Source organism: Paramormyrops kingsleyae, chromosome 15 (genome assembly GCF_048594095.1).
Source record: "Paramormyrops kingsleyae isolate MSU_618 chromosome 15, PKINGS_0.4, whole genome shotgun sequence".
NCBI lineage: Eukaryota > Metazoa > Chordata > Actinopteri > Osteoglossiformes > Mormyridae > Paramormyrops > Paramormyrops kingsleyae.
The window spans coordinates 12,882,515-12,897,144 of NC_132811.1; positions in this window are offsets into that span (position 1 = coordinate 12,882,515).

The following is a 14,630-nucleotide window of genomic DNA, read 5'->3' on the forward strand; positions in this document are numbered from 1 at the left end:
CAAACCATCCGGCCAGGATACTGGACATTTCCAGATGAAGAAATACAGCTGGAATTCAGCCACACCAGTCAGCTAATAATGCGAGCAGGCCAGAGGATCACCATTGCGACACAAACCTCTAACTACAAAAAAAGGCAACTAATCAAGACAGAATTTTTACTTCCCGTCGAATGACTGTACCATACGGAATTTCAGCCAGGAGAGGATAATTTAGCCTGGGAATAAAGTTTAAAATTAACCGTGATAATTTAACTTTTCCCACAGATGTGGTGTTGCTGAATCCTCCTGTGGATTAATCAGCCAGGAGCAGTGCTGTGCTGGCTCATGGTGTTGAAGGATATCTATTATATGCGTTTGTTTTTTAAGTTCTCCTTATGCAGCAGAGGCTTTTATCCAAAGTTATGCATGTTTACTTTGAGAGGGAGCCGGGGCAGATGCAGGCCATCCCTGGAGCAATAGGTGGTTAAGGGCCGTGCTCGGTGGCCCAGTATTGACATCACTGTGCTGAGATTGGGATTTGACCCAGTGACCTACTGATCACAGGTAGCGTTCTAAGTTTCTGAGCCACACACTGACCCCCATGAAATAAACTACAGCAGATTGCTGAGAGAGATTACTTGAGCAGAGCCATTGCATTACAGGAGAGTTTTGCAGTAAATCACATTGTTAAATCAATCAACTATCTCAAGAGTATCACATCCCATATATGGCTTTTAACAAACTGTTGGGTTTTTTTGGATTTAATGGGTCAAATATAATGCCTTTTGGTACCACTGTAAGCCAGAGCAAGCTTCTAAAGGGGGGAGTTCTTACCAAAAGGGAGAGGAAGGGGGAGGGAACTGTAGTGCTGTGGTGTAGATTGCAGACATCAGACTTGGTCGAAACTCTCTCAGCTGGAAATCACCCAGCAATGTGAAAATGTTTCGAGCATCTTTTCGATACCCAGCCATCATCCATTTTAACATCAAATGTTAAAATCAAAAGCAAATATTTATGTTAGGAAGTAAAAACAACCTCATATACTATGCAAAGTCTAGAAAGATGCTAAGGCCTAATCTGTGGAAATATTCAGGCATTATCCATAAGTATTGGTAAAATAAGCTTTGAAATGTTATGAAAGTCCATTGAATACTGACCAAGGGGGTTTAAAGAGGAGATGTACCTTTGAAAATGTTCCCTACTCTCATTGCGCCTTGGAGTTCACCAGCAGTGTGAAGAAGCAGTGATCAAGCCCACAACAGCCATGACTCAGCAGCTGCTCCCAGGCTTGGAGAGACTCGTCCAGAAGCAGAAGTGGTTAGTTCAGGTCCAGAAAGTAAAAATCCAGGCCAAGATTATATTCTACTAGTTGGTTGCAACACAAAGAGTCACAGTCACAAAGTACTCAACTAGCTGGTTGAAACAAAATCTTGGTCTGTCTGCAGCTGAACTATCTACCTTTGTCCAGAAGCTACCCCCCTGTCAAACACCGCAGAACTTTTGGTTACATTGTGATACAATGACTGGGCAAAATTGTTTGGACATGATGATAATGAAGTAGCAGAGTGTTTATGTTTTACTTAAATGCATTAAACAGAAAGATTCTGGCGTACTGTACAAGTAACCTATAAAACTCTGATAAATAATGAGCTGGGAAATAAAATCAGTGATACTTCACAGAAGTGGTCAGCAAGTAAATATTTATGATCATTTGTGGCTTTGGTTGACATTGAAGTTAATTTAAGGCCCAAAAAGGTCATATTAAAAAATCTGGAGGATTAAAGTGTATAGAGTGTTTGCCCATGAAAAATAACAGTAGTCACTTCTCTATCCAAGCCCCCCATTCAGAATCTACAACTACAGAATATGCTGGATCAAGCTTCATATGAAGAAAGACAAAAAAAAAAAAAAACATTTCACGGAGAACACATCATAAAATGCCCTCCCCCTTCCCAAAAGCAGTAAACCTGCTCCCACTGGCTGTTACTGCTTTTTGTTGCTTGGTAAACCTTGTTTACAAAATAAACATAGTGCCCTAAGGACTGGAGATCACACCAAACCGTTTCCCAAGGAAGGGTCCTGAACATCCTACCGTCCCACCTCTCTGACTACCCCAGACATTCCAGAATGTAGCTTCACTTAATGGTGCTTTGGCACGTGTCCATCCATCCTTCATTAACCAGCCAATCATCTTTTTTACAGCAGATGCATTTCAGATGGATGCCATAGGTCCCTAATTAGAAAATAGCCAATCAAGAAAATTGATTGAATTATAAAGTTTAATAGCAACAAGGGAGTCTCTATCATGAAGCGTACACTTAAGTGATTTGGAGTAATTACAATAAACTATAAACAGTGACAAATACATGTTAAAATGTTAGACAATACAGTAATTAACCGGTACACGCAACCAAAAATGCATTTTTCTTGTCTAAAAAGTCCAAACAAACAGGAAGTTGGTAAGCATCGTTTACAAATCTCTCCAGGATTGTCAGCAGAACAGCATTAGATGTCTTTTAAGGAAACAGAGAAGAAAAAGCATCAGGGAAGTAATCTGGTTGTGTTTAGGCTTGTTGATATTTCTTGAATGTCTAATTCTTCATTAAACTGCTATCAAGATCTTGGTTTGATAACTGCTGAATTATTTGAAACCAAAACATTAAATTACAATTTAAAATTACAGTCTAAAACAATTTGGCAACAAACTAGTTCTCGGTTTCTATTGTAGAGCTGAACTGGTTTTTAATTGGAATGTCAGGAGGTTTGTCATGCAAAGTTTGAGGAATACAGTCATTAATTTAACGATAAAACACCCTTTTGCTTTAGGGCAGACATGCGGATTTAATTACACATAGCTGGGTTTTCTTTAACTAACAGAGGGAGTACAACAAATCTATACAAATGATTCTTAATACAAGACAACAGGCACGCCCTACCACTGAGCCCCTCTGATGAGGTGAGGTTTCCACGTGACGTCAGCTGTGGGAACGACGAGAGTAAACCAAAGACGAAGGCCAAGCTAGGAATCCAGCCACCTTCGGTGGGTCTTCATTTGCTTTGACTTGAGTTAGACAGGATGCCAAAACTCTCAAGCAGAACTTCCTGGTGTGAGGAGAGTATCAGCCAAACCGAAACACAGTAATCCTCACGGGGGAAATGGTACCGACCCTCCAGGTCGACTGGATGAGCCCCACATCTGGTCCCATACATGCATGAACTTCACTGACAAAATGCCACGTCCACTGATTTTTATAGCTGAATTTCTAGTGAGCTAGTTGGAGGAGCGCAAGCTTACTCAACGTGATTTTCCCAATGATATTAACACGCACTGGTTAATGCTCAACAAACCCAAGGACCCATGCCCACTGACAAGCCACAGTGTATGTTCGCTCAGCGCATAACAACTAAAAAAGGGATAGTATGGATATATTTCACAACACAGAAAGGTTAATAAAGGAAAAAGATTTATCGTTCTTTTTCAGATAGTAGGAAAGAAAGCAAGGAAGAAAGTTAATTCTGAGCAATTACAACAACCTAGGACACACAAAAGGTTTGCAATACCCAGAGTTAAACTTACACCATTGACTATGCCACCTGTGGCGGTCAGAGGTACTGACCCAGTGTGTAATATAAAGGATTCCTCACTAATGTGGAGGCTTCATGGTTTCACTTCATTATCCGAAATGAAAGCCCATTATCAATACACGTTAATTAATTACAGAAATATTACATTTTGGCCAATGAAAAACTACACACCACATCACCAGGGTTGTGGGTTCAAGGCCCACCCCTGCTATGTCTGTGTGGAGTTAGCATACTCTCCCTGTGTTTCCTGGAATCTCAAAGACATGTGGGCAAGTGTCTCCTTCAGCCATATTGGACTGGCATCCAATCCATGGTGGACCCCAGTCTTGTGCCCTATGCTGCCTGGGATGGACTCCAGGCCACCAACCAGTGCAGGATAAGGAAGATGAATGGAGCCACATATCAGGTATAGCTTAGCTTAGCATCTAATGTGAATGAAGCTCGAGGGAGGAGATGGGTCCGAGCATCTAGAGGAGGCATTTGACTGGTTGGTCCCGCCTCCTCTAGTTGATTCTACCCATCTCCTCTATAATCTGATTGGCTATCTCTCTGAACCAATCATTTTTTGCTCTGCCCTCAAACATTTTTGTGAGTCGGCTCAGTTAAATTCTGCCAGGTATCCCATCGACACTTTTGAATTAGATGCTTACCATCAAAAGCTTCAGTGTATTCATACCAAAAAGTCATACAAATGGATTAAACGGATGCTTCAGGTTAATAATCATCCTTTTGTCTTAAAACAGCTGTATTTTCCATGTTCTAAATGAAGAACAATGCCCACTATTAAAACCCACAACAGACACTTCACAACTGCTTAGTCAACAAGTGGAAAATTATGACAGAGCAGTCTCTGTGAAAATAATCCCAGTACATGAACAAAGGCAAATCAAACCTTGAAGCCTGGGACATAAAACAATATTTCTCTGCAATCTGAGCTTCTGTAATGGCATAAACAGAATAAAGGAACGCATAGTTTAATGAATTAATGGTTATTAATCAGTGTGTCACCTATAATGGATCTTTGTGTCTAAAATACTTCCTGGGACACGAAACAAGAGCTGGCAGTTCTGACAGAGACGGACCCATTGGCTGGAGATCTGAATGCATGATCAATGTTCACCTTCACAGTACCGAGCCTGGGCTGAGGAGCAGGAAATGAGCAGGCAAGCTAAGATCCTGGGAGAGGACCAAGGACTGACAGTAGCTTCCCCACAACCTAAGTGAGCACACCATAGCCCCCCCACCCCCCCCCCCCCAATCCATTTACACCAGAATCCATCAGGGGGAGCTTGGGCCCATTTCCACGAAACTGCTCTGTTTCCGTGATGAATGTTGGAGAAAATGGGCTTAAAGGCTCAGAATACCTACTGGCAATCACTCGCTGAATGACATTTAGGAAGTACGGAGACCCAAATCTGGATACGTGGCACCTCCCCAGAGGAGGACACGATGGTGAGATGTTCCTTCAGAGGCTGAGCAGCAGATTTGCAACACTTCCTTTGGAAAAACAGAGACGTGCCATCCGCAAAAGTTCATGTCTCAAAGGAAAGAGAAACAATGACCATTAAAAAAATCCTACATTCCACATGGAAACATTTACAATTTTTAAATTCTGTTAAACAAATCCTATCCCAAGCACGGAAGAAAAAAATCTCTCCAATAGCTTCTTCAAGCTCAACTGCAGGCTATGTAACACTTTGAAGCATCTTGCTACAAATTTTATACAGTAGAAAATGACATTTTTAATAAATCAGATATCCATCCATCCATTAACCTTGCATACATCTCCAGGTCTTGGAGGAAGAATGGAGTGGGAGATCAACAGGCCGATGTAATGCAGACGCTGTCAAAAGTTATCAATTGACCAGTCAGTCTATGTTCCTACCCTCACCTATGGTCACAAGCGTTGGATAGTGACTGAAAGATACAAGCAGCAGAAATGAACTTCCTTTGCAGAGGTTCTGGGCGTCTGGGCTCACCCTTTCAGGAAGGGCTCAAAGTAGAACTTCTGTTCCCCTGCATCGAAAGGAGCCAATTGTGGTGGTTTGAGCATCCATCAAGGATGTCTCCTGGACACCTCCCTGGGGAGGTATTTTGGGCATACCCAACCAGGAGGCAGCCCCGGGGCAGACCCAGGACACAATGGAGAGCTTATATCTCTTGGTTGGGCTGGGAACACCTTAGTATCCCCCCCAAAGGAGCTGGAGGAGGTGGCTGGGGAGGAGGAGGTCTGGACCTCCCTGTTCAGACTGCTGCTCCACAACAGACCTCGGATGAGTAGCAGAAAATGGATGTATGGATGATCTTTCATGACCACGTATTCAGTACAGAGTTGCAGTCAAACTTGATCCTACTAGGAAACACAGGGCATCACACACATGATACCCAAGCCAATGCAGCACCAAAGCCTAAACATTACTAAATATTTTTTTATTTCCTTCAGTTCCACTCATTCCATCAGTTGTGACGCTGCAGTAAATTTGCTAGGTTAGTCTCACAAACTTTCGTGTTTAATTTTAATATTTAAGGCAGAATGAAAATGCTACAGTATAAGAGGCTTTAGAGTATCAGAAGTTTTGGACAGGACAGAAACCATGACAGCAGAGTAGGGAAGTTGTCATATACCCATTGCAACAATGGAGAAATTACCCTGTTTTCCCAATGAGCAAAGCAAAGACTCAGCATGATTCCATGCAGCTCAGGGAAAAGCAGCTTGTATGTTTTTTCACACATCACACTTTGTGTTAGACAATTAGGTCAGGATTTCTATTAAAAGAGGAAAAAGTGTGGTTTTCAACACTCCGCCCTCTACCACACGACACTTCGAGAGCTACATTCCAAGGCGCCCGGAGCATCTGGCCATGCTGGGATTTTTCCGGCTTTTCCATCGTGATGTCAGCCCTCCCAGACGAGACCAGACCTCTGCTGTGGCTGCCAGAGCCACTGGCACGGTGGTGACTCCGACTTGGGCACGGTCATTACATTCCCTGTTCAAGTAGGCCATTGTTTGACACAAGACCCATATGGCTTAGGTTAGTAGTTAGCAGCCACTTTATGGCACCAGCCCTATGACACAAATTTGAGCAGCGTTGTGTTGCAAGTGCTCAGGGATAAATGATTCCCACCTAGTCCTTCCCCTGAAGACACCCGTGGCCCTGCGGTGACATGGCTATAGCCTGTATTAAAAGCTAGAAGTATATGCAGGAGCACAACTAGAGATTTTTGGCCCCTTGTTAGCATATCAGCATACCATATTGGGCCCCCACCCAAACCAATGCAATTATGTTACAATTTTTAGGGCCCCTGTCACTTCACCCATGAGTATATTCAAAGAATTAAAAAAATATATAATACAATATCCATCCATTTTCTATACCTGCTTGTCCTGTGTTGGGTTGTAGGGGATCTAGAGCCTATCCTGGAAGCCACAGGCACAAGGCAGGGAATAACCCAGCATGGGGCGCCAACCCATTATAGGGGACCTACACTATTTATACATACTCTCCATTCACACAATAATAATTAGGAACTCCAAATAACCTTAGCATATTATTGCGCTGCGGGAGGGAAGCCAGAGTACCCGGAGAAAACCCCACGACGACACGGGAAGAACATGCATACGTGTGTGGAGTTAAGACTTGAACCCTGGTCTCAGAGGTTTGAGGTAACAGTGTTAATCAACGCTCCACTCCATCACCATGAAAACACAGTAATTGAACTAAAACTCAATTCAGTCAGTGCTCAGGTATTATCATTGTTGGCTGGCCAGATCCTAGTTAATCCTGTTCCCCATGAGTACTGTGAGCTTTTCCAATGGAAGGATAAATGAACCTGAAACATATCTGAGCCTCTACAACAGGAGTGGGCAATCTTATCCGCAAGGGGCCAGTGTGTGTGCAGGTTTTTGGGATAACCTTTAGGTCAGCTGTTCAAACCCAGGTGTTAGGACTCTTCAGCCAATCAGTCCTCTAATTAGTAATTTAATTACGGATTTGCAGCAAAAACCCACATACACAGCAGCCCTTTGCGGATAAGATTGCCCACCCAGGCTCTACAGCATGGACTGGGACTCATTATACACTACCATATAAGGTATTACAAAGTTTTACTCAGAAAGCATACTGGAGATCATAAATAGAGATATTCTAAATAAATCAAGACAGATAAACAAAGTAAATAAGTAATGATTACATTTGCAGTGTCAATGTAGTTTGGAAAACTTTTTAAAAATCAGACATAATTAACCAGCATCATTAAGACCTTCAAGGATCCCTGGTCCTTCGTGGTCAAAAAAGTAATTCCCGCTAACCTCTCTTCACTCCCGGTTTTCAGCCAGTAGCACAAATTTCACCCAGCTGTCTGACTATAAAGTCATAAACATCTCATGAGACTTCATATAATTTAAGAGCGTTTTGAATTCTGTGTATTAATGTGACACGTGACTGGTGTAACAGTATTACCAAACTTTTCCCGACCATTCTGAGAAATGACAGAGACTAAATGGCGTTGATAAATCCTATTATGACGTTAAAGTCTCTGAAGGGCGTAATCATGTTTTTAGGAGACCGCAATAAATGAGAACAGCCACAAACCCAGCTGACGGCTCCGATGCGCTTTATAGTGTGTCGCAGTCAGGATTCTAACCTGTTTTAATCAAATCAATGTACATTTTCTTGCCTCATTTTATTCACTGATGAGGTGACCACTGTCCTTTCACGGCACATTACTTACAGAAAAGTTTTTGTTCTTCACAGACCAATTTAGAACAAAAGTCGTTAAAGAACTTTCCTAACACTCATATAACATCAATACAATTTTCATCCCTTTGGCATTCGAAATTACCCCTAAATTACCGTTAATGCCATACATTTGCTTAGCAAGCGTCTCTAACCATTGAAACAGCTGTATAATAAGTTAGGGGTTAATGGCACTTTTTCTAACGGTGTTTTTTACGGTAACATGGGAAAAACAAAACATCTGCGCCGTTAAGGAATGGATTCCTGCGTAACTACATCTTGGCAGAGTGGCTAGCGTAAGCTAAGTTACTGTATATCTCGTCAAGTCAGTCATTTACACATTGCATGGCAAAGCAGTTTACTTGGATCCTTCGGATACTTAATTTTCCTTTGATATTTCGAGTAATTAAACAAGTACCCCAGACGCAATCCTGCTCGTGAGAGGGCAGAAAGGGAGATAAGACAGACGTCACACGCAATCTCCTCGTGTCATAAATTCCTCCACAAAAATCACCTCCCTAGCCTCCCCGGCGGATGCAATGAAACGGCCAGCGTCTCCCCCCTCCGCTGATCTGTCTCCAACCCAGCAGAACAAAGTCCCGTCACGGAAAGTTAAATAGCAGAGCCAAGCTGCTGAGACGCCGTTCGAGCTTCAATCCAGAATCTTCATCTGAGCACCAGCATTTAAAAACCCGCTCAGTCCGCCAGCTACGCAGTACGTGCTCTGCAGCTGAAGCCAGTCTGTTTCCTTTGAATACGTCATTCATTAAAGATAAATTATGTTCAACGTTATACCTGGGGCTAAATTTAAAGGGAAGCATGTTTATGATACGCACGTGCCTTACATTGACGTACCTTTAATTTTGCATACGCAGATTTATGTAATTCAGATGAATATATACGTGTTTGTCTAAAAAGGAGAGCCACACGATGCCAAAAATTCTTCAGCATTCCAACTTTTATTGCATACTATAAGATAAATATTCTTTTATTTCTGAGGAATATTTCTTAAAGCTAAAGTTCTAAAGTTAATTTAGTGAGATTTCCTATGGCGTAAAATAAACAGCATGTGAAAGGTCAATGGGATCTTTCATTTTAAGTTAGCGAAGTATGGCCACGCCCTCCCCACCCCCCACCACCACTAGTCTCATCTTCAGCTGGTGTTCATCTTATTGAGGGTGGGAGGGAGGACGACAGGAAATTTCTTATCCGCCTGGATGTGAAACGTACGTGTATTTAATACATAGTTTACATTTTTAAGTAACATGATCTGGTCAGTAAATAGGAGTAATATATTACGGTCCTGGCTTACATTAAACTGCAATCCAACCAAAGTGTAAACAGCCCAGTGCCACAATATATGCAATTAAATATCTTCAAGTCAGTCCGTTCCAATCTGGAGGGAAAAACAGTTGACATGAATTCTTCTGATACTTTGTTACAATTAGATTTATTTTAATTAATCAAATATGGCATCAGAACTCAATCCCGGTGATGTAAAGGGTGATAGGATGATGTCACAGAGTCTCCCAGTGTCAAAAATTCCTCCACAGATTTACCTCTGAGAATTTTTTTTTATTGTAAAGTCAGGTTAGTAAGTATATGTATGCATTGTCATCTTAGTGTATGATTGACTGCAGTCCCATTGAAGGTGTCACCGGCTCATCAGCACATGCTTCTTGGGATTGGGGGAGTTGAGGTCTCCACCCATTTAGGGGTAGACATGATTATTTGGGGGGGTTGTATTAGCCGGTTTTGATTATTGGGGGCGGTTACAACCTCTCCACCCCCCATAATTTACGCCCATGAGTTGGTGCCATATGACTCTCCCACTAACTGGGAAGTCATTTATTGAAAACAGAGCAATATTGGAATAGCATGAGCTCCCAGGATGAAGGTCCCTCAGAAGAAAGAGAAGACAGTGGTCCACCAATAAAGATTACAGCCCATCATTTTTTGTAACTACAGTTAGCTGTGAATTATTCATTAATGTTAACGCACTGCCTCCCCCTCCCCCACACTTCAGGAAACAGGAGCCTCCCCCCCATTCCTAGTTTCCCAGCTATAAGACCACTGCCATCATTCCCATTAGGCAAAGGAGGTCTAGTCAATGCATAAGGATTCAAGGGGTTTATTTGTCACATGTGAGGGATACAGTCAGGGGCGTCACAGGGGGGGCTTAGCCCCCAAGAAATGCACACGATATGAACAAACGTAGCGCATGAGCACAAAATTTCACAAACAGAAAACAAAGACTGAAAAATTGCTTTTCAACTTTTTTGGACAGATTAAACATCTTAGGCCACCAATAGATTTGTTGTTTTATTTCAGTCTGTTTTTTAATACAGTACAACAACAAAACACAGGAAATGTGTTTGCTGCATTAACAACAAGAAAAAAACTGAAAATAAAGTACATAATTTTTATGGCTGCACCAGTTACTTGGTGGGTGGAAGCATCAAAGAATGCCGTCTGTTTTTAAGAGTGGCAAATCGGTCAATCACTCTGTCGTGACCCAGATGCTGAAGCGTCCCACCGCCGGACCGCTGACCCCAGGGGGTTAATTACATGGGACTCTCTGCTGTTAGCTGGAGCTACAGTAACTAATTGTTATTACCAGCAGTGATGAAGACTTACTTTCTTGAAAAACTTGCGTATAGGCATGTTGTCTTGCTGTGTGCAGCATGTACCCTAGTGTGTCCGCAGGTGTAGATGCAGCGGAGTGTAAAGTAGCAGTGAAAACGTGGACTGGATTTTCAGTAATGTGGGCGTTCCCTGTGAACAACTGGAACGGATTGGATAACGAAGCTGTAAAGTGAAAGGAACCAACAGATTTATGATCATATTCAAGTGAATAGTGACAGATTTATATTATTATTTATTTAAACTCATATTCTTGCGTCTTTATATTGAATTTGCAATTTTTGTAAAATAAAAATAAATAGAATAAGTAAAAAAAAAAAACTTAAAAAAAACCACCAAATTATTTAGGGGGGCTTAAGAATATTTTAGGGAGGCTTCAGCCACCTTGAAATAGGCCTAACGACGCCACTGGATACAGTCCAACTATCCTGCAGTGAAATGCTAGGTGGTCAATTCCACCATTATAAAGACAGTGAAAGCAATAAATCATAAAGTGACAGTGTAATAAATATGTAATAAGGAACAGTAAAATTATACTGGAAAAAGGAAACATAGCTCCAATAAAGTCCATGATGCAACTCAAATTACGGACCAACCATGGTCCAAACAGCCCTCACGACAAAGCTTACATTCATCTATTGTGAATAGGAGACCTCATTGCCCATGGTGAGCCCAGGGCAAAAGGTGAAAAGCCAATCATACCCAGCCAACTGGAAGAAAGGCTTAATGGATCTGAAGCCGTACTGGCTGGAATTCTGCCCTAAGGAACACCCACTGTACACTAGTGAACACCCATTGGGCCCTAAAGAACATTCCCTGTACACTAAGGAACACCCACTGTGCCCTAAGGAACATTTACTGTACACTAAGGAACACCCACTGTGCCCTAAGGAATATTCATTGTACCCTGAGGAACACTCACTGTGCCCTGAGGAACATCCACTGTGCCCTAAGGAACACTCACTGTACCCTAAAGAACACTCACTGTGCCCTGAGGAACATTCACTGTACACTAAGGAACACTCATTGTGCCCTGAGGAACAATGTACTGTACACTAAGGAACACCCACTGTGCCCTAAGGAACACTCATTGTACACTAAGGAACACCCACTGTGCCCTAAGGAACACTCACTGTTCACTAAGGCACACTCACTGTGTCTATATGGATGTTTCCAATAAAATAAGTTTAATAATCACAGCACTGACTTAAATGACTCTTAAATGTATTATATCTGAAATTGATCAGGCAATATAAGAGTCTATATCATACGACTGAAAGCCTGAAATGGATTCTAACTGTTTGTTCATTTAAACCACTGATTTATCACGCCTCTACATTCCTCTGTCGGTTGGGAACTTAAATCATCAGACTTAAATGAAAACATCCATTGGCGAATTTCCGCAAGCGGCCGCCCAGGCAGGCGTCCCAGTAAGTTGGAGCCCGTCCCAGGAGGAACAGGGCGGCGCCGCGCCCCGGGACGACGGTGCCAGCTCGTCACGAGGCACGCGCACCACACACGCTCACTCGCACGCCGTGCCATATTCCACAAGCAGCGGTGCTTAGTGCGTCCGGATAAGGGGAGTGCGGAGCGGCGCCGGAACCAGATGGAACTGACGCGGAGCGGTACGCAGCACCCTGAACCTCGCGGCTGTGGGCTGGTGCTAAGCTTTTCACTACTGTGCTGACCCAGTTAAAAAGATCATAGCGTGATTATAAACTTTAACCACTTTTAATAGCACTGCCGGTTTCTTAATAGAGTGTAATAAACAGACGCAGCAAACTATAATAACGTATTCAAGGTTTAGGAAGTTAAAGACCGCTTCTCCTATTTCTACACAAAACACAACTGAGTGCCAAGCTTTTGCTACAGGGCAGATTCGTAGAATTGCCCCTGCCGTCTATATACATAAAGTGCTTTGTGGAGTACCTGTAATTTTGAATTGTTGTCAGATCAATGTACAGTTTGTTTGTTTATTTATTTGCATAAGACATTTGTGACAAATCAATAGCAATCTAATTTTGTGTCTTTCAGGCTTACATATAGGTGTACCCACTGAATAACACTGGCCGCCTCTGCCTTAAAGGCATGGTACTTTACTCTTGCCCTGCTTTCATCATGCACAAAGTCAACCGGGTCTAACAGGTCCAAACGGGTTGGAAACACCTGTTGTGCCGTAAAGGTGAGCAGTTGCAGGAAGAACTGACCCACATCAAAAAAGTCACTCGCACGCTGTGCTATACAGTTACCTGAGATCAAACCTGGGCTCTGTCATCTCAAACACAAGACTAGCTTTGCCAAGGTTGCTTCACGGAGGCTAGAAACACCTAGAGGAGCAGACCTGGTCTTCATAAACATCACTCAAATGCTGATCTGCATCAGCTGTACATCGCTACTGGAAACCACACACAGTTAAAGAAATCTAATGATAGTGTGAAGGAGATCCATCTCCTGGTGGCCTCACATGTGCCAAAGTGGCAACTTGCAGCCTGATACGGTAATTTGGGTTTGTGTTTGGAGCTGGAAATGTTGAAAAAAAAAAAGTTAAAAGTCACTCTATGACAGATTATATCTACCTGGATTTCTCAGTACATCAAAAAGCCAGTTTACAACCCCATTCATAAGTTCTCAGCAATCGTGTGAATTTGGGAGTTAGCAAAGGCAGATGGGCTGAAGAAGATATTGGTCTGTAATTAGTCGATTACATCAGACAGATGCAGGGCTTTTCCCAGAGAGACACTGCTATTGTTCCTCAATCACCTTGAAGTAACTGCTACCCTCCCAGCTGAAAGGAAAGTACCCTGTGAGTCCCTTTTATATAAAACGAGCAAAGCGACAAATGAGCTCTGCTACACCAAGATTCTTGGCTTCCCTACCCATTGGGATAAACCAGTGAGTGACTAATGAATGGAAGCAGCGTAAAGCATGAAAGTGTCCCGTATAATGGCAGTGTTGGGCATTTCAGGTCCAGAAGCTACAAATCCAGACCAAGATTTTGTTTCTACCAACCAGCTGAGCATAAAGAGTCACAGTCACAGAATACTCAGCTGGCTGGAAGAAACTAAATCTTGGTCTGGATTTGTAGCTTCTGGACCTGAAATGTCCAACATTGTATAACAGTACATAATATAAGTGGAACCACTGTGACCCCCTCCAGGTGGTCTATACATCTGGTACGTCACATGGTGGCCGGATCTGCAAAATCACTTCTGGAAACCATCTTGTTGCCTATCGACAACCGTAACTCGTGCATGTTTCACTTCCAGCATTTCAGGCTGTTTACACCAAACTGTCTGATGCCTACTTGCATAAACACTGGTGGACCCATAGGAAGTAAATGAAAAGCCACCCCACGTTACTCCCAGCCTCCGATTCGAATGCAGTACCCATTCCTCATGTTCCCATCTGGTGGCATTTTCCTATTTTCTGAAGGCAACAGACAAACACAATAGTGCATCGCTAACATGCAAACCAAAATTTCTGATTGATAGAAGTTGCCGAGTCCTTCTGAGCTGGTGGTAAGAGTTCTCAATCAAAATGAGACAACGGATTGACTATTTCTGAAAAAGCAGATAGAGATAATCAGCTATTTGGGATTCCTGTAAAAAAAAAACTGAAATGAGTACATACTGAGGACTTTGTGTCTGGGAGAGAAAAAATGCTGCATAGGAAAAGATCAAGGGCAGG